We start from the raw sequence: 12,462 nt of genomic DNA, 5'->3' as shown, positions 1-12,462 counted from the left end.
AAAGGTTACTACAGTCTGATGAAACTCATTACAGCTGGATTTTTTGACCATACATCAAAGCTTGTATTAATGGGCAGTTATAAAAACCCAGCACTAAAGTCTTAAATAACAGATTTGCTGGCGTTGTTGGCTAAGCTGAACTAGATCAGTGTACTGGCTTTGAAGGTGCCTTAAAATGGATGGAGGAGGGTGGGGTCAACATTTGACTTGGCTTCTAGACCCTTGATGTGTTCCAGCTGGACAGCAGCAGAAGGGTGTGGGGTGTGGAGAGGGAGAACTGAAATATGCATGGTAGGTTTTTTTTGAAAGTAAGCAGCACATAAAAAGACAGTTTTGCTGATGTTGATCTGATAAACTAATAATCAAGCAGTTCCCAGGGTTAGTACTTTTTATGCCCTTTTTACTGAGCTTAAGAATGGAAATTGCGTATCTCACACTTTGGAATATGATGCAGAGAGAGTTTGTCATACCACGGAAAGAAGTTATACGGCTTTTGTGCTTTTTTTTCCCTTCCATCCTGTATTGGTATGTTAACCCTTAGGAAGATGTATCTGGAGCATCAAAAGAGGCTTCATAACAAATGTTGAAAGTAGCCCCTGAAATGTTGCCTGTAGCATCTCATTGTGAGCTTGAAGCATTTCTAGGGTATTTGGCAATGACCCAGGTGGGTTTTAAATGTTCTGAAGGTTGAGGAATTTTGTCTGCTTTTAATTTTTATACTTTTAACCAGTTTTTGACCACTTCTGTTTCCATAGTAACTGGGCTTAGAAGCACCAAAAATCTCCTGTTTTGTTGGCCTGCCTGAGAAAAGGGGCTCTTAGTGTTGGGTGAGGAGGGGTTAGGAGAAGTGGTGTATTGATGGCATGAAGAGAGGGACTTTACATAGGAGGTAATGTGAAATGTAATTGTTAACTGTGTACGCTAAAATGTCAAGGTAATGCTTATAATGTTTCTGTGATTCAGTTGAAAGGGTTATTGGACATTGGAACAGGTTGCCCAGGGCAGTGGTGGAGTCCCCATCCCTGGAGGGATTGAAGAGTCGTGTAGACATAGTGCTGAGGGACATGGGTTAGTTGGGGACTTGTCAGTGTGAGGTTAATGATTGGACTCGATGAACTTAAAGAGCTTTTCTAATCTAGGCAATTCTGTGATTCTTTACAATATGCTGACTTAAGGCTTTGCTGCTGCAGTGGATGCTGATCTGATGTCCAGAGGAGAGAGGTTAGACTGTAGATTCTCTGTCAAGGGAAGTGAGTTTAGATGGGGCACCAAAGAGCTCTTGGGGCTGGCAGAAACAGAGCCCGGAGGCCAGGAGTTGCATGGACCAGCTCTGTTCTCTGTAGACCTGAGCTATGGGGCAATCCAGGGAGGACAGGACCAGTAGCATCTGGCACAGAGGTAGTTGATATCATAAGGCAGGATAAACATAAGCAAGTATAAGAGAAACCTGTGAGATGTGAGGATTGGTGGAGCTGTTAGCTCTCCTTTCACTCTAAAGGAAGTGAGGTAGGGGGCAATTCTTGCTGTAGGTTCAGAAACGTTCTCCCTCTGGCCTGGGCTGTCAACCAGAAGGTAACTCCAAAATAAATCTCCAGAAAACCATCCTGGTCTTTCTGTTGGACTCAGTTTCTTGTGAGGATTTTTGTATCCTCATCTATGTCCCCCCACTTCTCTTTCACACAGGTCATTCACGCTGGATTCTGGAGGTTACAATCCAAATTAGACAGATAGAATTAACTTGCAGCTGCCTGCAGGGGCTCAGAGCCCACAAGAATCTTGAGATTTCTGCACCTAGTGGCATGGAAAATGAAATGGGTAAATCTGAGAGGTGACAAGAGAGTTTTTGAGAAGGGTTTGAGGGATGAGAGAAACGGCAGATTGAGGATGATGATGGTTTCTCAAAGCTTCTTACACAGCTTGATGCTGCAGAGCTGCATAATCCGTACTTACTGTCCTGGTACAGATTTACTGAGTAGGTAGCAGAGCTGTAACCCTCCTACTACTGCTGCCCCGTGTGGCATTTGTACTGTGGATCATGTATGTACATACATATGTAAAGATCCCGTACCCACCCACCCATCCAGACTGTGGCTGCTTTAATACCTCTGCTGCCTTTAGCTTTGCACTCTTAGATTTACAAAAGTAAAAATAAACAATGGAGTAATGAGTTCCTAAGAAAAAGGGGGGGAAGGGAAGTGAAGAGGATTATCAACAGTGGACTACTAATCATTTTTATTTTTACTTTTTATTATTGAACAATCATTAACGTAAGTGAGATTTCTCACATGGTTAAAGATAAATTTATCTTCAAAAGCTTTGTTGGGTAAAATCTGTAAAAGGGTCGTGTAGAATGAGGTAATGGAGACCTACCTCATTCAGCAAGCACATGTTGGCAAGGCACATCTTACTAATATTAAGGCTGAACTCCACTCCGCAGCCTTGCACAGAGGAAGAGTGGAGCACAGCGCAGAGCATTGTACCTTCAGTCCAGGTACTGAAGACAGAGAAGCTGAATGCTTCTGAGTGTCTTGGTCCACCATTGTGAATTTGCTTCCCACCCTGTACATCTTCATCGCCTCATTTAAAAAACAAAACCAAAAAATCCTCCCAAAACAAATCTCCAGAGCCTGCTGTTTGAAAAGTACAACAAACCCTGTAACATTCTCCTGAAGCCCATCTTCGGTATGCTTCTAACACTGTTAGGTTAAAAGATTAGACAGATGCTGTGTCCTTATGAAATTTTGATTCCAAATCCCTAACCACTCAAGCAGTAACACAACAACAGAAAAACCCAAAATACCCTGAAGTGACACTTTTTAATATAAAAAAATTCACCTTTCCTTTGTCATCCTTAAACCCTGAGTTAGCTAATAATGCTTGCTTAATTTGAAGGACTAAACACACTAATGCTGAGCTCAGACTTGAGAAAATTCAACTTAGAAAATAAAAATCTGATTAAATTACTTTTTGTGGATAAAGTGAGTTCAAAGTTCTTCTCTTCTAATTATTTTGCGTTACTGTGCTTGCTGATAACCTTTACAAAACATGTAGAGCTGAAGTATATAAATCCTATATTCTCATCTCAGCAGAGTTGTCACAGTGCAGATAATACTGTGCATGTGAACATTCACTGCATAGAAAGTCAGTATAATTTAGCTTGAATTTTCTCCTGGGAAAAACAGAATTCCCTTTGAAAGGAGAAGGAAAATACTCTCCCTGCCAGGTCAGTTTGCTTGTTATTTGTTATTCTTTAAAATACTTCTTGGTGACATATTAATTGCTTAGATTCAAGATTTTTTTTTGGAGGAGGGGTAGTTTTACTAAACCCAGATTCCAGATCAGCTACTTCACTAAGAAGACCAGATGTCCTACTGTCTCTTGAGACAGTCCTGGAAAATGAGGATACTCATTTGACCTACCTATGCGACAACAGCTCTCTCAGTTAATCTATTTCATGCTTGGCTATTGATGTGTAAATGCAGATATAGTGCCAGAAGCCGTATGTATCTTTGCAGTGTAATAATGCTCTGATGCTTTCTTTTTTCAAATTCAGCCGTGTTTCTGAAGGATCTTCAATTACCTCCCAGACATAGACTCTGACTCAGACAGTTACTGGCTGTGGTGTTGCTCTATGGGTGTCCCAGCCAGATTGAAACTGAACATAAGTGGTTCTGCTCTGGGATTGCTGACGTCCGTGTTCGAGTCAAGTTCCTAAACTACAAAAAGTAAAGACTCGTTTGGGTTTGTTGCATAGTAGTAAGTTGAAAAGCAAACTCTGCTGATATGTCAGAGGGTAAAACAGCGTAGGCAGAAGTGTAAACTGTGCATTTACTGGTTTTACTACTTTTGTTTTTTCTTTCAAACTAATATATTTAAGAAAAGGAAGGCATTGAATTCTAGGAAAATAAGAATCCACTTCAGTTACGACTAAAATTGACTTCAGGCCAACGAGGTTTAAAAATAACTTTTAAATGAAGAAGTGTTAAATTTTTATATTTTTTAAGTGGAAAAATGCCACAATTTTATAGACAGTGTTTCAGTCATTGCTTTGAACAGATGAATTGAATTTTACAATGAAGTCACGGCGTAAAGGAGCAGACCAAGCGAGTGAGTGTGCATGCGCACACATGCTGGCTCAAAAGCAGTCCAAAATACAGGGAGGAAACGAAATGGCAGGCTGTTTTTCAGTCCCTTTCTTGCTCCCTCACTGTTTCAAGGCTGCAAAAACATGTTTCAGATAAAAACTATCTTTTTATTCTCCTAAATATTTACCAATTTAAACAAAAACTAGATGCACGCTTGTTGCCTGGGAAACAGAGCAGCCCTGGTTTTTATTCTTGTAAAATAATTACTGGCATGAGGGAGTTAAAAATGTACAGGGAAAAAGAGATTCATAGTATTGCATCAGTTGCACTGACTGTAACAAGATGCAGGCGAACGGACTGAATGATTTCAAAACCAGTCCCTGCAAAGCTGGAACTGCCTATCAGGGGTCGGGGGTTCAATAGCTGTCACAAGGTTTTACATTTCTGCTATTGAATGGGACTGCTGACATTAAGCAAACTCCAGGAAATTCAGAAATGAGCAAACATTTTTTTATTTCTGTAATGTATTCATGGTGGGCTCTTTTTTGTGCTTTTGGCAAGACATCTGCATATTGAAAATATTTTAAAATTCTTCCTTCTTTATGGCACAGCTAATTCTTGCACCACTTCCACTCTGATGAAGGATTTCATTGAAGCTCTACAGAAAGGTGAAAACTCTCTGGTTGTGAAGTTTCAGATCATGGAGCGCGAGTGTCAGCCCTGTTCTGGACATAAAGTGAGATTTGCCCTGGGGGAGGCAGTGATGTAGCCCAGCCTCTAAGGATGCTTTCCCAGCCCTGGTCAATGAGCTGAGAATTGGCTGGTGGAGAGGAAGGTGCTCCTGGACTGTGCTGCACCAGCCTCTGACACAAAGGTCCTTTGGACTCCAGGCTGATACCTGCAGCTGGAATCCTTCTTTGTGTTTCCAAGCCTCAGAATAGCTACAATCAGGGAGGTCTGATTGCTCCCTTAGTGCAACAGGATGGAGTCACCCATGAGGGGGACTGAATGGAAGAGGAAAAACACTCAAGTATCAAAAGGCTTTGGGGCAATCCTGAAATATCTTCCTTGTCTTCCAAATCAGTAATTGCACAAAAACCTACTCCTGAGTAGTAATTGAGAGTTAACAAAAATTTGAAATATTCTTTTTCTGCCAAAATTGTCACCAGGCTCAGCCTTCCATAAGCATTTACAGTGTAACAGGAAATGTAGTCATTGGACATGAGGGTGGAGGGCAGCTGGTGAGTGGCCAGATACTTATTTTTTTTCTCATTTACAAGGGAAAACAAGATGATCAGGAGAAACGGAATGCTGTTTTCCCTGACTCAGTTTTGGACAAAAACTAAGATATGCAATGTCTAGTCTGATATGTAGTTCATCCTGGGCTTCTTTAACCACTCCTACATATCTTTTTTTTTTTTTTTTTCTGGAGATAGGTTTATAATTACTTTCCATATACTGAGTCTGACTTAAGTCCCATGTTCTGTGTGTAAAATCCTCCATTCTGGATCTGCATTCTCCACGCATGTAACCCTCCTTCCATGATGTCATGTGTTCCTGTTCTGTGGTCACTCCTCAGCTCCAGATCCATTGTAGCCTTTGATTGATTGATGTCTTCCCTGTCCTGTATGACACTTGATATATTGAGTGCACCTATTTTGGAGGATTATGATTTCCCACTAGGAAGATCTGTCTACAGACATTGTGTGGTGTTTGATCAGTGCGATTCTTTGCTGACTTTCATACCCTTGTTCCTACCCTGTTCCTGCAGTTGAGAAACAAGTGATCTTGTGCTGTTTCCTTCCCGTTCTTTCTCTTTTAAACTCAGCCTCTGTTTTTCTTCTTTATAATCAAGTTATTTGTAATTCAAAGAGGGAATTATATGTCATTGAACGTGCTACTAAATTCGAATAACACAGTTAAATTATTTGGGCATATTTAAGCTCTGTGGTGAGGAGGTACAAAGTTACCATGAGCTGTTACACAAGGTGTCAGGCCCACATCAGGCCCTTTAAACTGCAGATATTCAAACTTCCCAGTCAGATTTGTTGCACAGTATTATCTTGACCTGTTCAATAGTTGGGGTTTCTATATTGGGTGGCAGCGTACCTAAGGGCATTTAGGGAGGTCAACTAAAGAAACTAACCCAGAGCACGCAAGATAAAGTCCATGAGAAAAATTAGTCTTATGCAATGTAATTTGGTGTTCAGTTGTAGTTTGGTGGTTTAAAACTCTGCTTGATTTGCAGACTTAGATATTTTCCAGTGGAAGCAGCAGACTCCATATAATGAATAGAAGCTTCTCTCGTCACAGGCCAGTTGTCCCTAGCTGTGTTCTGCAGACACTGTGTGGAAGTAGTCTGTAGTTGCTCAGGACCACGGTTTGGAAACAACTGCTGTACCATAATGCTAAATAATAGCTATTAAAGGATATCTGGCTGATTCAGATAGCAAATTCTCAGAAGCACTGTGAATGAGATTGTCCTTAGCTCTGCTGTGAGGGCACTGAACAAAATGTCAGAGGCCACCCTTTCATCCACTTTTGCAGCTGCATGCAGTCAGGCATCCTCAAATAGCTCAACCTCTCTTTCACATCACCTGTGACCCGAAATGTGGCTGCAAACCCTCAAGAGATGTGAAGTTTTCACACCAGCTCTGTGCATCAAGGAGCTCCAAGGGCATCATTCCTTGCTGTTCCTCAGCCGAGGGCTCTGATGTAGGTAATGGTCTGACTCCACAAACAATGACACCAGCAGGCAACCTCAAATGTGCTGGTGTCTAGAGCTGTGAGATTATACATGATCTTGAGTTTGTGTATTTATATGTGGGCCAATGTATGTTTCTGTACATACAAGTAACCAATGTCCTATGCAAAGGTAAATTCTTACCCTCATTTGTAGGACTTCTTTACTTCTAGGGCAATGGCTTCTGGTTAAGTGCTTGCTGTTGATTAAAAAGTTAAAGCTAAGGCTATCAGTGAGAACAGAATACAGCATTGTCTGTAGTCCTTAACACCATCTGGGTCGCCCTTGGTATGGTGAAAATCAAGGCTTTTGCTTTAGGAAGTTTATCCTTCACTTGTCTTCAAGAGCTGGAAAACGTCAACTCTATCTGGTGCTCTTTGTTACATACTGGTCTGCAGGAAATACCTCTTAACCTGATGAGTGAACGCTGTGCTCACAAATGGCTTAATTGCAACCAATCTAGGTCATGGAAAGGCTGGGAGATGGGCATGGTGAAGTCAATGGCATCAACTTCCAGAGAGTTAGAATTCCACGCATTATGAGTGGCTGTGTTGTCCTTACTTGTATGTTTTTAGGGGACTGATGATTTTTTCCATGCTCTCTGTAGTCTGATTAGTGTTCTGCTCAAATAAAGTTCTCCTTTCCTAGAACCAGTCCTGGCATTGTCTGATTGGGACTGTGATTTCTGCCCCATGTCATATTTCTTTTATTCAGTTCCATCTTATTTGTACAGTTTCTTTTGTAAGCCACAGCATGATGCCTTTCCAACAGCTGGTTTTAATATTGTGAATAGATACTATTTGTCTAGAAGCTGCAGTTGTGGACCAGGATCCACAATCCACAAATTTAGAGTAAAAATATGGTTCCTCGCAGTCAAAGAATGCCATGAGAGAACCAATGGATAGTTACAGAACGGTGTCCTGTCTGTGTTTTTTGTTAAAGGTTTGTCATTAGCCATCGAGTGCCTCTGGAAACAGAGGGTCTTGAGGCCAACTACTTGTTTGTCACTGGTCTGACTAGCAGAGGACATGGGATTTAGGATTATTTTGTTACTAATTAATTCTGTAAAGAAGGAGCATGGTTTCTTTCACAGGAGTTCTCTCTTCAAGCCTGAGAAGGCAATATTATGAGTGATTTGGGGCAGGTTTGGCAAGACATCTTCATCTTTTGTTCTTTACAAATACCTTACTCCAACATCTTTTGAGTATACAGTGATTTCTGCCCGTCTTTTAAGAACAAGGGGTGATTAATCCTCCTGTTTTGCTTATTTACCAGACTCTTTTAAATTAATCTCTAAAATTTGACACTAGTTCATTTGAGTGTCCATCCTTACCTGGTGGAAGCATCTCAGCTTAAAGCATGATTGGAAATTTGCTCAAGTGGTTTTGTTGAGTCAGTTGTTCGAGTGATTTAAAATCAGTAATCCTCTTGAACTAGCCTAAATATAAGCATGCATATGAAGTTCTCAATCCTTTTGTTTCTGTGATAGGATTTTACCCAAGGTAGAGTGAGTGTGTGTGTGTGTTTTCAAAGAACCCTGGTGTCTTTGCTCAGGTACACTGAATTGATTTCCTTTACTGGACACAAGTATCAACATTTACCCATCAAAATTCAGATCTTTTCTGATGGGATCCATTCAGGGGAACTGAATGTATTTCTAGGGACCTGTGTCTAGAATAATCTGTGAATAAAGCGTGCATCTCTTGACTGTAGACTATTTCACTCTCCCTTTGTAGACTGTGGGTCCTTGGAAGCAGAAGCTCAGCTGCCCTGAGTGCCAGGTTCTTAGGTAATTGTCTGTGGGCAACGTGACAGTAAAGCAAAGGAACACAAATTTACAATGGAATACTTAAATACTCATCTTCTCTGGTAAGGCTCAGGAATGTTGCCATCCCATGAAAGAGAAAAGGGTGCAGCACTTCTCAGCGTGACCTGTTCCTCTTCTGTGCATTGCTGGGTTTTCAGGCAAAGTCATTCCTGCCAATGCTCTTTCTAGTTGAAACTTCCATTTCACATGTTGGAATGGTTTACTTGAGCTAGAAGATGCTCCTGGTTTAAAGCAGTTACTTACATCTTACTTGCAACTGCATTTTTTTCTGTGTAAAGCTGTTGCTGCTTCAATATCAGTGACCTTTAGGCTGCTCCTTTAGAGCTTTTTATAAAGTATATTTCATCATATACAGCAGAGCATTAAGCTATCTACCAGAGTTTACAGATAGTCACAAATACCTGAAAGATTGTCACAAGTACACTGTTCCTTCCAAATTCAACTCCCAACTGACAGTGCAAAATTACAGCTCAAATATCAGTGATGCTACTACCTCTTTTGTTGCTGAGCATTTTGGTAAAAACAGAGCTTTACTATGGTAACTCCACATTCTCTTGGGAGTGACTCTTCAGTGCTTCCAATTTTCAAGTTTTTTTCTAGGCAAGTTTCTGCCTATATCCTGAGAAATTTCTAGAGTCTGCTATGGATCTAGAGCAGCTGAAAATATGGGAGCAGCATAAACTAAAACATGTTATATTCAGTATGAAAAGGAATAACATTGGGCAGGGGATGTTTCCAGTGCAAATTAAAATGTCCACATTCACACTTAAGCTCAAAACTCATTAGAGAGCGAGGTAAAATTACTAAGAAGTTACTACCAAGTTTCCCCTCTGTCCTCCTGGACATCTGCAAAAACTGAGCAGCTTTGCTACAGAACATAAGCCCTGCTTGACACGGAATGCTTTATTAATAGTCCTACCTGGAATCTCCAACAGTAGAGTTTTTTAGTCAGTCCAAGTTCAGGCGTCACAGTGTTCAGATCTGGTCATTTGTTTGGAAACCACTGTAATTTCTCATATTTTTATGAAATTACAGAGTTTAAAGTCCCTTAGCTGGAAGATATGCTTAAAAACACACAACATGCTTCCAAAATGTTGTGCTAATTTATTTTTTTATTTTTAAGAAAGAAAAAACCCTCTTCTAGCCAGAGAAGTTACACATTATAAAGTATGTCCATCCCTTTCCTTGCCTTCTTTGGATAGAGTACTATTTCTTGCACAGCCTGCAGTGTGTCTGATAACGTATTCCAGAGAGGCTGTGTATGCAGTGACCTTTTCGTTCAGTTTCTTTGGGTGTAGTATGGCAGGATATTTGAATCCGTAATATTTAGTTATAAAAGATGCAGAATATACTGAAATCCAGGCATTTATATATCTTGAAAGCATGACTGCATGTCATCAACAGAGAAGCACTCTCCAGTGCTGCAACGAAAAGCATTCTTTTCACGTTTCTTCCCAGTTTGCATTAGACATGTCATACAAGAGCTAGAATATGAGGCAGACTTTGCAAGCAGCCACAGCAGTTCTTACTGTTTTTTGGGTTTCCCAAAGAGAACTGTGCTCAGTGGGTTGTTCTGCAGCCAAAGGTTTTATCATGTGGACTGAGTATCGTAACGGAACAGACAACACCATCTTCATGTGTTTTTAGACATGTTATTTACTGGGGTTTCCCTGAAGAAAGCTTAGAGATTCTTTCCTTATGAGTCACTAACCAAGTGATTGTTTTTATATAAACTTTCCTTCAGCTGGTTAAAGTTGGAACACAGTGTTTTCTGCTCCTTCTGGGGTCTGACTTTTCTCTTAATTTCTTTTAATAGTTATTCCTTCAGCCAACAGGATGGTTTGGACCTCATGGCCTTCCCCTGCACCCTCTCTGAGTTCCATGGTCTTGGAAGTCCAGCCAGCAGCAGTGCTGGTGGCAATCACTATTTGTGTGTAATTCCACTTTTCAGCTTTCTACCTTGTGGTGCTTTTTCAACTCTGCACCTTACTTGCGGCTTAGGGAGAATGTGCTGTTGACATTAGCCAAACTGGAGTTTGCATTTTATGTGCTGAAATTAAAACAAAAAGTTGATATTTAACTTCAGCAACATAAAGGTTAAAAGCTGTAAAGTGCTGTGTTTCCATAATGGAAATCACTAAAGTTGGAGAGACACATGCCTTCTCTTACATATCCCTGAATCCTTTCCCACCTTCTTTTGGTGGCTGCTGTGGAGTCGTGTTTTGCCAGCAGAGTGGTGCAGAGTCCCTTTTAATTACCTCCTCCCACTGCTTTTGATTTTAAGCCCAACTGATGGCGCCAGGGGCTGAACCACAGGGAGATCTCCAGGCAAGTCCTGCCTGTGTCAGGCAGCCTTACCAGGCAGATGCTATACAGCCTGCTGCACTTCCTTGCAGTGTTTTTGTTACTGCATCTTAATTTTTTTAGCCTGAGAGAGGAGCTATGTTAAAACTTAGTAACTTGGTAATGCGCTTGTACATGTGGAATCAGGTTATGGTCACCTCTCTTCTGCTCCCTAGTCTCACTTCAGATATTTATACTCCCCATGTAGGTAATTATATGTATGTTTGACTTCACAGATAACGTATTCTGTATATACAGATTTGTTAAAATGCATGGCATTATTTTAAACCAAGAAGTATGCAGAGTTCTTTGAGTCTTTTTCATAACCTAAGATTGGATTTCTTTATTTTTACAGGAACAGGAATGGTTTAGCTGGAATGAAAACGTTCATTCCGCTGCATCATTAGCTACTGGCAGTCTTCAGTTGAAGCCTAGCCTATTTTTCATGCTAAAGCTCTAGTAGTTTGACTATTAATCAACATGTAGGATGAATTTCTGGGACTGAGAGCTTGTCTGCATGCCTGTAATTTAAGCTGAACTTTTTTTTTTTCCTTATGAAAGGAAGGTAGCCAGAAAATAAATTATATTATAAAGAGATCACCTCCCTCTCACCCCCTTCTGCCATTCCTCTTCTGATAAACACCCCTAAAGTTTTCACTAGACAGATATAGAGATTTAGGTGGAGTATCAGATCCTCAAATGTGTCATTTGATCCTCCAATAATTCTAAAGCAACCTTCTGTTAGATGAGACTAGTCACTGACACAGTGATTCTCTCTGGTGTGGTGCTTAGTACTGAGCATCCAGTCCAACTTACTTTTATCAATTTAAATGTTAATTTTAGTGTCTCAGATAAAGTTTTCCCTTCTCTGTTACATGGAAGCTGTAACCAGTAGCCCACATGATAATGGAAGCATCAAGATCTTCAGTCAGCTGTTTACCTGTCTTTTCAGCTGCCTGCTCTTCTCATACAAGGGTCATACCTTCTTACCAAGTTGGATGAGGCTTCTGGAAGGGTGACAGAAGGTGACAAGTCAACCCATGGGACCAGCTCACTGTACTGACAGTGACAGTTTCTGTTTGCTCCTCCTGCCGTTCAGATCACTCTTTATGGCCAGGCCCCTCTCCTCCATACAGACAAGTGTGCAGAAGGTGAAGTTTCAGAGGACTGATCCTCCAGTTTGGAGACAGGAATGGGAAAATCATGCTTGGAAGGGCAGGAATTGTTTCCTTACACTGCTTCTCTGCTGCTCTAGGCTGACCAAGCTCCCTAAATCACTCTGCACAGACCTGTGGAACAGTCAGTACTTCTCCAGCCTCCACTGAAGAAAGTGTTCAAACAACTGTCTCCATGCGCAGTGGCTTCTTAAAAAAAGTCTTTTCCAAAGGCCACATTTCTCTTTTCCCTGGCTCAGTAAGCAGCAGAAGCAGCTTTGGGTCGATCAGTGTGTGCATGGGAGTTTT

At 40.9% G+C, this 12,462-nt stretch overlaps 1 protein-coding gene across 1 annotated transcript in view; it reads left to right on the top strand.

Annotated features, from left to right (window-relative positions):
• Positions 1-12,462, top strand: part of LOC104527393 (dynamin-3) — a gene marked incomplete at both ends in the record, with an annotated part of 141,373 nt that overhangs the window by 90,025 nt on the left and 38,886 nt on the right. The gene's annotated exons all lie outside the window — the stretch shown is intronic.

The sequence above is a fragment of the Antrostomus carolinensis genome, unplaced genomic scaffold, assembly GCF_000700745.2.
Source record: "Antrostomus carolinensis isolate BGI_N321 unplaced genomic scaffold, ASM70074v2 scaffold2847, whole genome shotgun sequence".
NCBI lineage: Eukaryota > Metazoa > Chordata > Aves > Caprimulgiformes > Caprimulgidae > Antrostomus > Antrostomus carolinensis.
This window is presented reverse-complemented; position numbering and strand designations above follow the sequence as displayed.